The following is a 13,215-nucleotide window of genomic DNA, read 5'->3' on the forward strand; positions in this document are numbered from 1 at the left end:
CATTTTATATCAAATGGTATACATCTTCAAGTGATTTTTCTAAGTAGAAATATAATTATTATTATCATCAATAACAACAGCAAGTCTTGTAGTCTACAGACCTGCAAGACACCTTTCCAAATGCTTTGTGTCATTATATCTTTCGGGATTCAAAATAATTCTACATGAAACAGGCATTCTAGAAAAGGGACTTATTATTATTGCCCCAATTTTATGCAATTTATAAGCCTGAACATCTGAGCACTTTCAATTGTCTTAACACATAAAGGAAAGGCCAACATATATATTCTTGAGTTAATGACATTTTCCATACAGGAAACCAAGTGGCCTGGTGCACTTTCCGTTATCACTTCCTGAGACAGAGGAAGAGCCTTGTGATTCAGTCTGTTCTTCATTTCTGGAAAGTTTTCTTCAATACTGCCTTGGGCATTGCACTTGATGTTGATTGTACCTTGAAGATACCTGCTCAGCCCTGTTCTCTGTCCTGACCACCTATACTATTCTCTTTAAGCCTGCTCTGCAGTAGAGGATATTTTTAAAGGTTTTTTTTCTTTTTTCCAAGTGTTACTGTTTCCATTTTCTACAAAGTCAGTTCTGCTCTTCATTGCTTCTAAAGGGATTTTAATTCTTCCATAGCAGCTCTGTGCCCTTAGAATCCTTCCTTAAGTCAGCCTGTTTCCTTTTTGGCACATACCCTTATGTAATCATCTCCACCCAAACTTGTTCTCTCCCAGTGGCTTTCTGGCCCTATTTCAAGCAGGTCGTGTTCTTGCATCTTGATGACAATGCAAGCAGCTTGGATCACTGGGGACGCTTCAGGTTGCAAATAACGTAAAACCAACTTTGACTGTAACAAGGCACTTCAGGGACATTTTGAACAGAGCTCGGCTCCAGATGTCCACGGTTCTCCCCTTCTGCTTTCCTCAATGACGAATTTCTTCCTTGGGCTGGCTCCCAAAATGGCTCCCGGGCATCCAGAGCTGCCCACTTCATCCTCTGCAGCCACACCAAAGAGCATCAGCTCCTACAATTATTAAACAAAAATCCTAAGCTGCACCCTGATTGGTCTGCCTTTGAACCAATTCCTAGGACAAAGAAAATTCCATGCACCAATTGGCTTAGGTCTCAAACAGCTGTGATGCGGGCAAACCATCACCTACCCCTAGAGGGGAAGGTGACATCTGCTTGAGGAAGGGTCCTAAACAAAACTCTGAATATGGTTAGGAAAGAGAAAGGAGAGAATTACTCAATTTGCTGAAAGTTGGTCTAGGCCTTAGTTTTCTATAGCATTTTAGGAGTTTTGTTTGTTTATGGGTCTGAGTTATACGTGGATATTTTAGTGGAGAATCCCAGGTGATTCTTCTCCACTCCTCACCTCTCCAACCTCATGCATCAGTAAGATCTCTCAGCCAGAACTCTTGAACCTTTTCAGACTCTGAGTGATGACTACAATGGCCCCTGTGTACCTCAATCCCAGCTAGTGACCCCTCTCATCTAAGGCACAACAACCACTTTGACACTTCATTCGTCACCAGGCGGCCTGAATACCTAAAATATCCACTGCATTCAGAATAACATTCAAAACATTAACCATGGCCTATAAGACCCTACATAAAATGGACTATTGTTACTATATGCTAGCCACAGTGGGTTTTGTTTGTTTGTTTGTTTTTTGACGTGGGGGTGACATCTTGATTTCTACCCCAGGCCCACTAGCTCTTCCCTGTGCCTCATGGGTTCTTGCAATGCAAAGCTAGAGAGACTTTTCCTGATCACTGCCTATAAAATCAGGCCCACCCACTTTACCCAATCACCCCAATGACTCTTCTCTTGTCTTTCTCATGGCTCCTGTTAGTAACTGAAATCATCTTAGTAATTTGTTTATGTGTTTGTTTTTTGTTTATTTACCCCATTATGGGGATAGCTTCACAAAGAGGACCTTTGTCTCCCTTGCTCACCACTGTATGCCCAGTGTCTGTGGCAGTACCTGGCGTATAGCAGTCCCTCAATAAACAGAGGTAGGATGAATGAATGACCAGGGATGGATTCTGCGAGAGGCTGTTGGTTGTGCTGAGCCAAAAGTTCATCTTCACTACTTCTGAAGGTGTTCAGGGACAGAGGTGAGTGGGATGGACTAGAGGGTGGCAGATTATGGTTGTAATTCAAAGAAGTAAGTGAGGTGCCTAGCGTCACATATCAAGGCAGGAAAGACTAGAGTCCCAGTCTCCCGTGCTCTACCACACCTCTCCCCTTCCTTAGAAGAGGGACCCCCCACTAACATGAAATGTTGGCCTCTGTCCAGAAACAAGCAAGACAGGGAGGCTAGACAAGAACTCCCATTCCTAGAGCTCATTTTCCAAGAATACAGGAAATATACAGGGGGGGGGGAAACTGATACGAGGCTCTCTAGGGGGGAAAAAAAAATCAGTTACAAACAATTCCTATAACAAGCCCTAGAAGGCTCACACATCTTCCTAGATTTATTAAATTTCATTGCAAAAGTTGGTTATAAATCAGCCAACAAAATTCCGTTTCAAACCGTCTCCAATACCCTCCATTGCTGTTATTTAGAAGCCTAACTGCCATTTTCACAAAAGACATAACACTTGCCGTGGTGTTCCACAGCCAATCACCCCCACTGATTTAGCGTCTCCATTTTGGCAAGGGGCTTGAATGAGCCTCCAGAGATGAAGTCCCAGGAGGCTGCCAGGATGGATGGAGAACGGGGAGGGCTGCTGTGTGGGGGAGAAGGCAGAGAGGGAAACACAGTGCCAGCATGTGTGGCCTGAGAGAGGGTTACAGGGGTAGCCCAGACATGCCACATGCCCCATGGTGAAGATAGGGACCTCATCGCTCAGCAAACCTAGGTTTAAATCTCTGCACGGCCACTTCTTACAGCTGCGTCTGGGTCAGATTATCAAGCCATGTTGAGCTTTTGTGTTATCACCCTAAATGTGGAACATCACCTAAATCATTGTGTTGTTGGGAGCCTTAAATGAGATCATGCATGTAAAGTACTTAGCTGAGTGCCTTAAAGCTTTCAATAAATACCATTTCTCAGGGGCTTTCCTGCCAACTGCACATCTGCTCTCTCCCGGGACAGTCAGCCTACTCTTCCCCTGGATGAATTTATAGTAAAGCCTCATTAATTTGGACCTTACTCACTTACAATTTATGATAATTCATCAGTGGCCTAAGCTGAAATTTACTTTTATAAGTGCTGTATATACTTTAAAAAAAAAATAACAGCGAGGTTAAAACAGATTTATGAGGAGACTATTTAAATTAATGAGCCACTCACTGTTGCTTTAGAAATAGTCATTTGCATACAAGTAATTGATGTGCTAATTACAAATGATTCTTATCTACACAGGAAAGCAAGCCCTTAATTCAAAGTGTAGTTCAAATTACCCCCAAATTTAAAAGTTGTCTGAAGTTGTCGTTTATTAGATGCTTTTAAGAAACTGATTTTAGTACAAGGTAAGTAATTAACATTTTTGTCGGGTTTTGATATAATTTTCCTGCCTATGGTGAAACAGTGGTCATAGTTAAAAGAAAGTTTTAGCCTGGCTCTGTCGAGCCATGCATACGTGAAGGCAGGGTGGAAGGAAAGAATTGAAGAAGGCGTGTAGTCTCTCTCCCCACACTCCCTCGTATGTCTGGTGTCACTTTTTCTTTGCCATTAAAGTTGACATGGTCCACACAATTACAATGTTCACAGCAAATAATGACTATTTTCCCACTGTTTGAGCCTCTATAACACATTTTATTTTTATTCTGATAAAAACTGACATTTTTTTTTTGTAACTCCAGGCTTTTTAAAGAAAACAATCTCTGGTTCACCCTTTGGGCTGGAGTTATTATGATTAGAGTAAGCAGTGAACACATGCAAACATTGCTTATTTCAAAGAACTTATTTGGAATGAGGGAAGCAGGAGCAAAGGAAAGATGAAGTGGTCAGTTGAAAGGAAACTTTCTTCCACTTAGAGAAAATACAGTCTCATGGCTTGAACTAACTAGCAAAAAGGGGTGATTTTCTAATTTCTTCTGACTTTAAGCTCAAGAGGCCTAGGAGCAGAGGCGACTGCAAGAGAATATGCCAGACTTCAAGAATATTTTTTTAAATAACTAATGTTTGGTTGTGATCTTTCATTTCTAGTCAATATGGAGTAACAAGGAGCAGATTTACCTTCTCACGAGAAAAAAATAATTTAGAACAACCAAATGTGTGAAACAACAGTTTCCAAGACAGTAGACATCAGACAAGGAAGGACAGCAACCTCTGAGTAGTGGGAAGGAGAAAGGTGGGCCCTAGGATTGCCCTCACTTTCTGCCTAAAGAGAGATTTAACTCCATGCACGGGGAGGCGAGTCCAGACACAGCTCAGAGAACTTTCTGAGTTGAGGAGGCAGAGCTTAGACCATGGGGAGGCTGTAGCAGCTGGAGTTCAAAGGCAGAGAACAGAGAGAACAGAGTTGCTCAGAGAGCACTCCAGACACCTGTGGAGGGTGCCGCCAAAACCACGGCTGAGCACTGACCAGAACATGCATGTGAGGAGACCACCCAAGGACCCACTCACACAGCTAGAAGAGAAGCAGGGGTGGTGAGGAGTTTGAGGAGGGGTGAAGACAGAGGCTGGCCACCGGGTTGCAGGTGAGACGCTACTAAACAAGGTGAACTGTGAATGTGAACAGAATCAAAGTCTGGAGATGCTGGGTTGGAACTGGGAGAGATGAAGACTTCAGACTCAAGAGGATGTTCCGATAGGATGAGACAAGGGGACAGATCGGTGAATGATGGATACACAGCAGGGCACCATTTCCTTGGGGTCCCTGGCAGTCTGTTGTTAAGCTGTCTTGTAGGTTCACTTAAAGGGCTACCTGGGATAAATGCTTGGAAAGTCCTCAGCCTTACAATGGTTCTCCATTACATAAACTAATCTACACAAAACAATTCTCTGTGTGATGGACAATTAATTGCTTATTCCTCACCACCTCTGTGTTCCATAAAGGATGTCATTTTTTCTAGTCAACTGCATCCCTCTCCTACAACCTGGGTCCCGAATGGGAATGGCATTGTCTTACATGAAGCCACAGAGAGTGGACTCTTGGTCAGTTTAAACAGGAGGTGAACATATGGCTTAAGCCAGGCCAACCAGAGCTCTTCTTTGGAATTACTTTTCATACAAGAGTTTAGGGAAGAATTTTCGGAACCTAGAAACTTTTGGAAACCATGTCCTTAATGAGAAAGCTTTTTGTGATGGATGCCTAAACTAATTAAAGCTGTTTTTCTCTTATCTATGTCAAAAGAAGAGCTGAGGGATACACTATAATTTTTTGGATCTATTCTCTGGAGTAAGAGAGAATATATTTAACTGTTGCTTCCATGATACCGGTTAATTATCCTTACTTTGAAAATTCAAAATGCTCCAAAATCCAAAAGGTTTTGAGCCCTGACCTGACGCTCAAAAGAAATGCTCACTGGAGCATTATGGCTTTTGTATTTTTGGATTAAGTATGTTGAGCCAGTAAGTGTAATGCAAATATTCCAAAACCCAAATCACTCCCCAACACTTCAGGTCCCAAACATTTCCTATCAGGGATACTCAACATGTATTTGGAAATAGGTATTGTTTCCTTCTTAAGCTACATCTACTCTTTTCCAGAAAAAATATCCCATCCTTCCAACTATTCCTAATATGTTATGGCTTCCACGCCCCTCCCTAAACTTTAGTTGGAGTGTTCTCCAGTCGCCCATGACTTCCAAAATGTGTAACCCAACATGCAATTTGCTTCCAACTTCATCTTAGCAGTGACTGGATCATACTATGAGCAAAAATTCTTCTATTACCACAGCCAAGACAAGGTCAATATTTTATGCAGTTTCATTATTCTTGGTTAAGTGTGAGACTGTGATTATTCTGATGCCCTAGTTTTACGTGAATAACTGCAAAGCCAGCTATCCCCAACCCCACATTTGCAATTAACTCTGAATTAAAGACTTTATATTTTTTCCTGTTCTGTTTTATCTCCATTGTTAGCTCTGTGCTCCATCTTGTTGCGATAATTAAAAATGTCATTTTTTTATTTGTAATAAATTAGTCCTGTATATGGGATAATTAAGCTTTTTTTGACGAGGATCATAAAAAGAACTTTTAGGGGACTAGGGACATACTCTTTGCTTGGTCATATGAACTCTTAAATCTCCTTGCCAGGTGGGCAGGGTGGCTGGTGTCTTCTTGCCATTCCAATTGATGAAAACCAGAGCCGCTTGATCCTGTATTTAATCCTATCCACTATCTATTAAAATTCACTAAAGCTTGCTAAGCCTCATTTCCTTGAAAGCCTATCAGGTTTCAGTTTCATCAAAGTCAAGTGTATTTAATTAACACAATTCAATTCATTCTGGAAGTGGTCAAGTTCTCCAAAAGGTACTCAATAGAGCTACTGGTGTTTTCATAAGAATTAAACATATGATACAATAGACAAAAATAAGCACACGTTATACATGCTATTACTACTACTTCTTTTGCATACAATTGAATAAATTACCTTTTGTTATGAAATATTAATCCTCTTTGCTAAGTGAAGAAATCCCCATCTCAGATTCAGCCTGCTGAGGAGTGCCTTAAGAGCCAAATTTTAACGATCTGGCATAGTGAGGCAAGGACACAGATCTTCAGAGAGGACAGCCCATTTAGTGATAGCAAAATTTTGCCCTTCTGGTTTGATCTGGAGCTTTTAAATTCCCCATCAGGTTGCCTCCCCTGGTGCTCTAGATTACAAGAAAAGATCAGATATGTAGGCACGTGGTTATACACAAGAAGTTCAGGTAGTTTGAGTCAAGCTAAGACAGCAGGTTAGGGTCAGCAGGAATTGCATAAGGAATTCATAAGAATATCTCAAGTCTCCATGTTTCAAGGGACTTCTCTGTCATGAATTAATAGCAACCCCCCCAAAAGGTATGTCTATGTTCCAATCATAAAAACCTATCTTACTACCTTATACAAGTAAGTTGAAAGACTGAATGTCACCCTATTTGGAAAACAAGGGACCTTGCATAACTAAGTTGAGGATATTGTGATAAGGTTGTCCCAGATTATCTAAGTGGATCCTAAATCCAATGACTAATGTCCTTATAAGAGAAAAGCAGAGGAAAAGATAACACAGAGAGAAGGGGAGAAGATACAGAAGATAAATAAAGATAGAGGCTGAGATTGGAGCGCTGCAGCCACAAGCCAAGGGATGCCAACAGCCACCAGAAACTGAATAAGCAAGGAATGATTCTTCCTTGAAGAGGACGTGCAGCTCTGTCAACATTGGATTTCTGTCTTCTGGCCTGTAGAACTGTGAGAGAATAAATTTCTGTGGCTTTAAACCATCAAGTTTATGATAATTTGTAACCACATCCACAAGAAAGTAATATACTCTCTAAAGGCAAATGGGTGATATCTGGATGTAAATGTTATGGTGTTATGGTGCCCCCAACATGTGCATCAAAAAGTACACATTTCACAATCAGCCTATAGCTGTTTTCTCTCTTACCAACTGGGTCAGAGTGTTAGACTGGCCTATATACCCTTTTATCGAGACTTCAAAGGCTGCCCACGGTCATCCCATGACTTTTCCCTACTCGGGGCTATTTGCTGTTGATATCATTTAGCTTGATTTTTATATGGATACAGAGCTTGATTTTATGAACATACACATCTCACTATGGCCATCTCAGAGTACTGAGTGGGGTTCCCTAACTCAACAAGCTCTGGGAAGGAATGGGAGTGACATCAAATACAGAAGCCCAGAACCCTAATCTATAAGGGCCCTTGAAACATAAGATGAGTAAATTGGAAATACAGGGTCATTTAACTTGGGTTTTTCACACTAAACTTCTAACATAAATGCCAAAATGTAAATTTGCTTCTTTCTCGGCAGAGAAGACAAAATCATCAAGAAGAAATAAAGAAAACTGCTTATTTCTATCCAGGCTGAGCCAATCCTTCATTATTATTATTTCTTTTATCTCAGCACTTACTTTTTCAATTTCCAAAGTTCTTTCCTATTTTCTAATCATTTCTTTCCTGTAATACACATTTCTTTTTTCTGTGGATGTAATATTATCTTGTATTTCCCTGAGAGACACTAATAAAGTATTGAAATTTTGTTCTGTTTTGTTTTTAAAGACTTTTCCACCTGTTGAATTGTCCTTATTTTCTCAAAGATCATTAATTTTCTATTTATTTTCCTTGGTCTTTCATGCAACCTTTCTCAAGGGAGTGTTATAATTAACATGAGAGATGATCTTTTCCAAAGATGGCCACAACAATATCTTACGTCCCACATGCTCTTTTGAAGGTAGTAAATACATACCTCCATCAAGAGGTAGAGGCTGTCATCCCCCTTGCCAGTCTTTGGTAGTTGAAAACTTAAAAGTGCTTTGGGGCCTTTTTTTCCCCAAAGGAAAAAGAATCTGGAAAGACCCTGTGATTGTTTTGACCAATAGAAAAGGGCTGAAGTGCACTGTGATAGTTTCTGGTTTAGTATCTCAGGCTTTCTTTCTCTTAAAAACCAGCCTCCGTGTAGCAAATGTGATTACCCTGAGACTGCCATGCTCTGAATAAATCAAGTCACATAGAGTGAAAAAGGCCAAGGATTAGCAGAGCACTAGTTATGTGAGTAAGAAGCCATCCTGGACACCCAACCCAGTGGAACCCCAGTTGCCATCTGATTGTAACTGCATGAGAGACCCCACTGAGCAACTGGAAAGCCCAGACTATGTAGAGACCCATGAGAGATAATAAGTTACTGTTATTAAGACACTGACTTTTAAAGTTGTCTGATAGGCAGCAATAAATAGATTACCAAAACACTTGGTTTCTCATTCATTACTTAAAGTGTGGCAATTTGCTGGGCATACTGGAATAAACCTTCATCCTAAGGAGATTGAACAGGTAGATAGTCATTATCTTTGACACTTTAAATACTACTACACAGGGAGTTTTTTCCCCCGAGTACCCACAACTACATCAGTTGCCCTAGTTCTGATAGTTTTATAGGGAAAAAAAAGTATGATTTTTTTTCGTTGCCTGGATCATGCTGCAAACTTCTTTGGGAAGGTTGAAAAGAGAAGGATGGTACACAGTGTGTCAGCTATTCCATGGGTCACTATCACTGTGACAGTGTTAAGACAGACTATGTTATCGCCTGTTATTTTACTTCCAAGAAACACAGTTGACAGCATCCTTTCTGACTCATCCATGCAAATTTCAACTTGTTTGGCTTAACAGTGTTGCTGTGAGGGCTTCACTTGTTTCTGTTCACACAGATTGTATGTTTGCTGATTTTTTTTGTATCTCAAAACTGTCATAATGATGCACCTACACCTTAACTCTGTTTCCACTGTAATTTCTGCTGCCTCCCTAATCACCTTCAGAAGAAGCTCTGGGGAATTGAATGGGAGACTCACTCCCTAACTGTGAAGACCCATTTGGGCAGGTTTTCTCAGCTTCAGCTTCCCTCCTCCACTGCTTCCTCATCGTGACTTCTTTGGTTTTCCATCTTATAGAAATGTGTTGGGATCTTTCTCTGGCAAGTAGAACTCCCACAACCTTCTATTTTACTCATGTGTGTGTATATGCTGGGGAGAGGTGTTCGTCATTTTATTCTTTTAAAATCATTTAAAAAGTGGTTTTATATTATTTAAATTTAAATAAAAATAAATGTGTTCACTCTACATTCTGGAATCTAAGATTTATCTAAATTTAAAACACTTTAATATGTCTCTTAAGAAGTTTTCTGGCTTGAATATTTGAAAACAAAATTTTTTAAAGCTAGAAATAAAAAATATATAGAAAATTGTGATTTCTATTTCTAGTCTGAATATAGAATCTTGTAAGATTATCACTCTTAGTCTATAAAAACAGGCCAGATCAGCCACAAAATCATAGATTTTAAAACTCATCATAGAAGGAGAACACAAAAACATAAAATGAAATAAATTCCAGAAAACTAAGATTCCTTTATAGAAGAGAAGAAGGCTACTTTTATCTTTAGTGAAATGTTAGAAATAGTAGAAATTCACCAAAATGTGGTAAGAAGAACATCTAAGGAAATTCTAAAGAACTTTTAATGGTCATAATAGATTAGAACCCTAAAGAGCCACCAACATAGAGCAAGGGACAGAATATATTCCAAAGGAAGAACAAAGGAAAGCTCAGAGAGGTCTGCTACGAGACAGATAAGACCGCCACCAAATGCAAAGGCATATGCCATTTGAAATCAAGATAAGGGAGATAACAGAAGAGCTGAGAAACATGTAACAGCAGCACTCTAGGCTCTTAGCCTGAAGGCAAGCAGAAGAGCTGAAATAACAAGCACCTCAGGCGCTCCAGATTGCAACCAAAGGAAGATTGGAATGAAGAGGAAAAGCTGAAAAAAAGGCCCCAAAGCACTTTAAGTTTTCAACTACCAAAGACTGGCAAGAGGTAGAAGAGCTGAAAGGACCCCCTCTATCTATCAGGTCTTTAAAGAGGAAAGAATCTCTGTCTTAAGAAGACCCAAGGGTGGAGCAATAAGGCTGAAAACTATATCTACAAGATCAAAAAAAAAAAAAAAGGAGCTGGACTCATGAGCAAAGAAAGCTCCTCAGAGACACAAAAGATAGGCAGGTTTTCTGTAAATCAAGGATAGATATTCCACAGCTCAGAAAGCTTATATCTGTTCTTCAAGCTCAGGCATCATTGATAGAAATGTCCTAATTTCATATTTAAAATATTTGAAGTCAATGATGAAATGAATCAAACTAAAACCATGACAAAGATCAGACCCAGTTCAACTGCAGCTCTTGAAAAGAGAGAATATGCTCCTCTCTGGAAAAAAAAATTATATATATATGTTTATATTTACTTCAGTTCCTCTTTATCATTTATACAAAATGTTCCAAAAATAAAAACTTACAAAAATAAAAAAAAGGAAGAATGAAAAGGACACACATGGTCAAGAGAGAAAATAGTCAACAGAAACAGACACAGAGATGACCCAGAGGACAGACAAGGACTTTAAAAGCACAATAATAAAAATGCTAACAAATCCAATGTAAATATTTACAAGATGGAGGAAGTCATGCAACATTTTAACAGAAACATGGATACTATAAAACAGAACTAAATAAAAAAAGGTAAAAATGAAAATACAAGATCTAAAATGAAGAATACCTTGGATGGGCTTAACAGCAGTATGGACATAAACAAGAAAAGGACTCATGAACTGGAAGTTAAGTAAAAAAGGACAGTATTAAAACTGAAAGACAAAAAAAAATTGAAATAAAAACCAAAGAGAATATTTAAGATGAATGAAGAAATGCCAGCAGTATTAGTAGAATACCAGAAGATTCAAGAAGAGAAAATGGAGAATAAGAAAAACTTAAAGAAATAATGACTAAGAACATACACCTATGAAATTTGACCAAGACCAATCAACTCTATGATGCATACTATGAATAGTATTAGAAAACTTACTTTAAGCTTACAAGAAGTCAGGGAATACAATGTTTATAAACTTTGTGAAGGATTTACTACAGAATAGTTTTAACAACCAGTAGATGACTGGGAATCATGGGCATTAAATATACTTAAATGAAGAACTAAAACTAAAACAATAGTGGAGATAAGAGTACAAAATAGTGTATAAATGTTACAAAGCAAAAATAAAACAACTAACATGGTTAGAGAAGGAAAAAAATGAGGGAAAGAGAATAAACTCATTTATTGATCTATATACAGTAAGAAGGAGGCAAAGGATGTCACTTAAGTCTTACAATCCAAAGTAGAAGCCCATGTAAATATGGCGAGGACTACAGGCGTTAAAAGTTAATAACACAGAATGGGCCAAGATGGCAGACTAGAAGTAGCCTGCACAAGCCACTTTCATTGAGAGGATTAAAAGTGGTGGATGATTATTCACCTTCAGATAAATCATCTAAGAGAAAGCATTGGAAATAAAATAGAGGTTACAGGAGGTTCCACAAATAAGGAGGAGGAAGTGGGGCAACTCCAAGTGTGGGTACTTTCCTTTTGGAGAGGGATACAGAATCTCAGGACCCCACACTTCACCCATGGGCATTGTAATGTGAGTGGCAGCAGGGCCTCTCCACCAGAACAGGCTGATGGACTGACACAGGAAGCTGACTGGAGACTGCACTGGCAATGCTGTGGAGAGAAGGAACAGTGGGTTCCTACTGGCTTATGAACCCTAGGTGCTGCAGCTAGTGCATTTTGAGATCTTAGCATCAGAGCACAACTTCTACTCTGGGGTTATATCCATAGCTCCTGCTTCCCCCTCATCCTTTCCAGGCCAGAGAGGAAGCAAAAAGGTGAGGTGCTCTAATATGTCCCATGAGTGAGTGCCACTCATCCTCCTGCCAACAGGTGACCAAGAAAGCAAAACACTTAAGCTGCTGTGAGCCAAAAAACACCACTGCCCACTGGACCTGGCTAGAATGATCACTCCCATTGTAGCACGTCAACTATCTGTGATGACAACAGGGAAACAGAGAGACACAGAAGAGCAGGAGGCTTAAAGGCTTACAGTGCATCTTCCCCTCTTCAGCCTGATCAGTCTTCCAAAGCAGGACTCAAGCATGCCATCCAGAGCCCTCTCCCTCAATTCACTGAGCAAGAGAGTTCCCAGCAGACAAGAACAAGTATACTACAAAGCCATCTGACTTGAGCTGACAGAAGAGGTATAAGATAAAAAGGAACTGGCACAAGAACTCTGGCAATATGAAAAAGAAAGGCTGTTCTGACACCCCCAAAGGATCACAATAGTTCTCCAGCAATGGACTATAACAAAAAGGAAAATGTTGAAATGTCACATATGGACTTCAGAATAAAGATGACAAGTAAGATCAACAGGATTAATGAGAATGTTAAAAACCAATACAAAGAACCCAAAATAATTCAGGACATGAATGAAAAATTCACTGAAGAGATAGATAACATAAGAAAAGATATAATAGAATTTATAGAAATGAGTCATTTAAAGAACTTCAAAATACAGTAGAAAGCTTTAACAACAGGCTAGACCAAACAGAAGAATTAATTTTAGAGATTAAGGACCAAATTTCTGAATTAACCCAGTGAGTCAAAAATGTAGGAAAAAAGAACTAGGAAGAATGAACAATCATTCTGAGTGTGGGACTATGGAAGGGGTATCCAGCCTG

The sequence above is a fragment of the Otolemur garnettii genome, unplaced genomic scaffold, assembly GCF_000181295.1.
Source record: "Otolemur garnettii isolate 467f Iridium unplaced genomic scaffold, OtoGar3 scaffold00086, whole genome shotgun sequence".
NCBI classification, from domain to species: domain Eukaryota; kingdom Metazoa; phylum Chordata; class Mammalia; order Primates; family Galagidae; genus Otolemur; species Otolemur garnettii.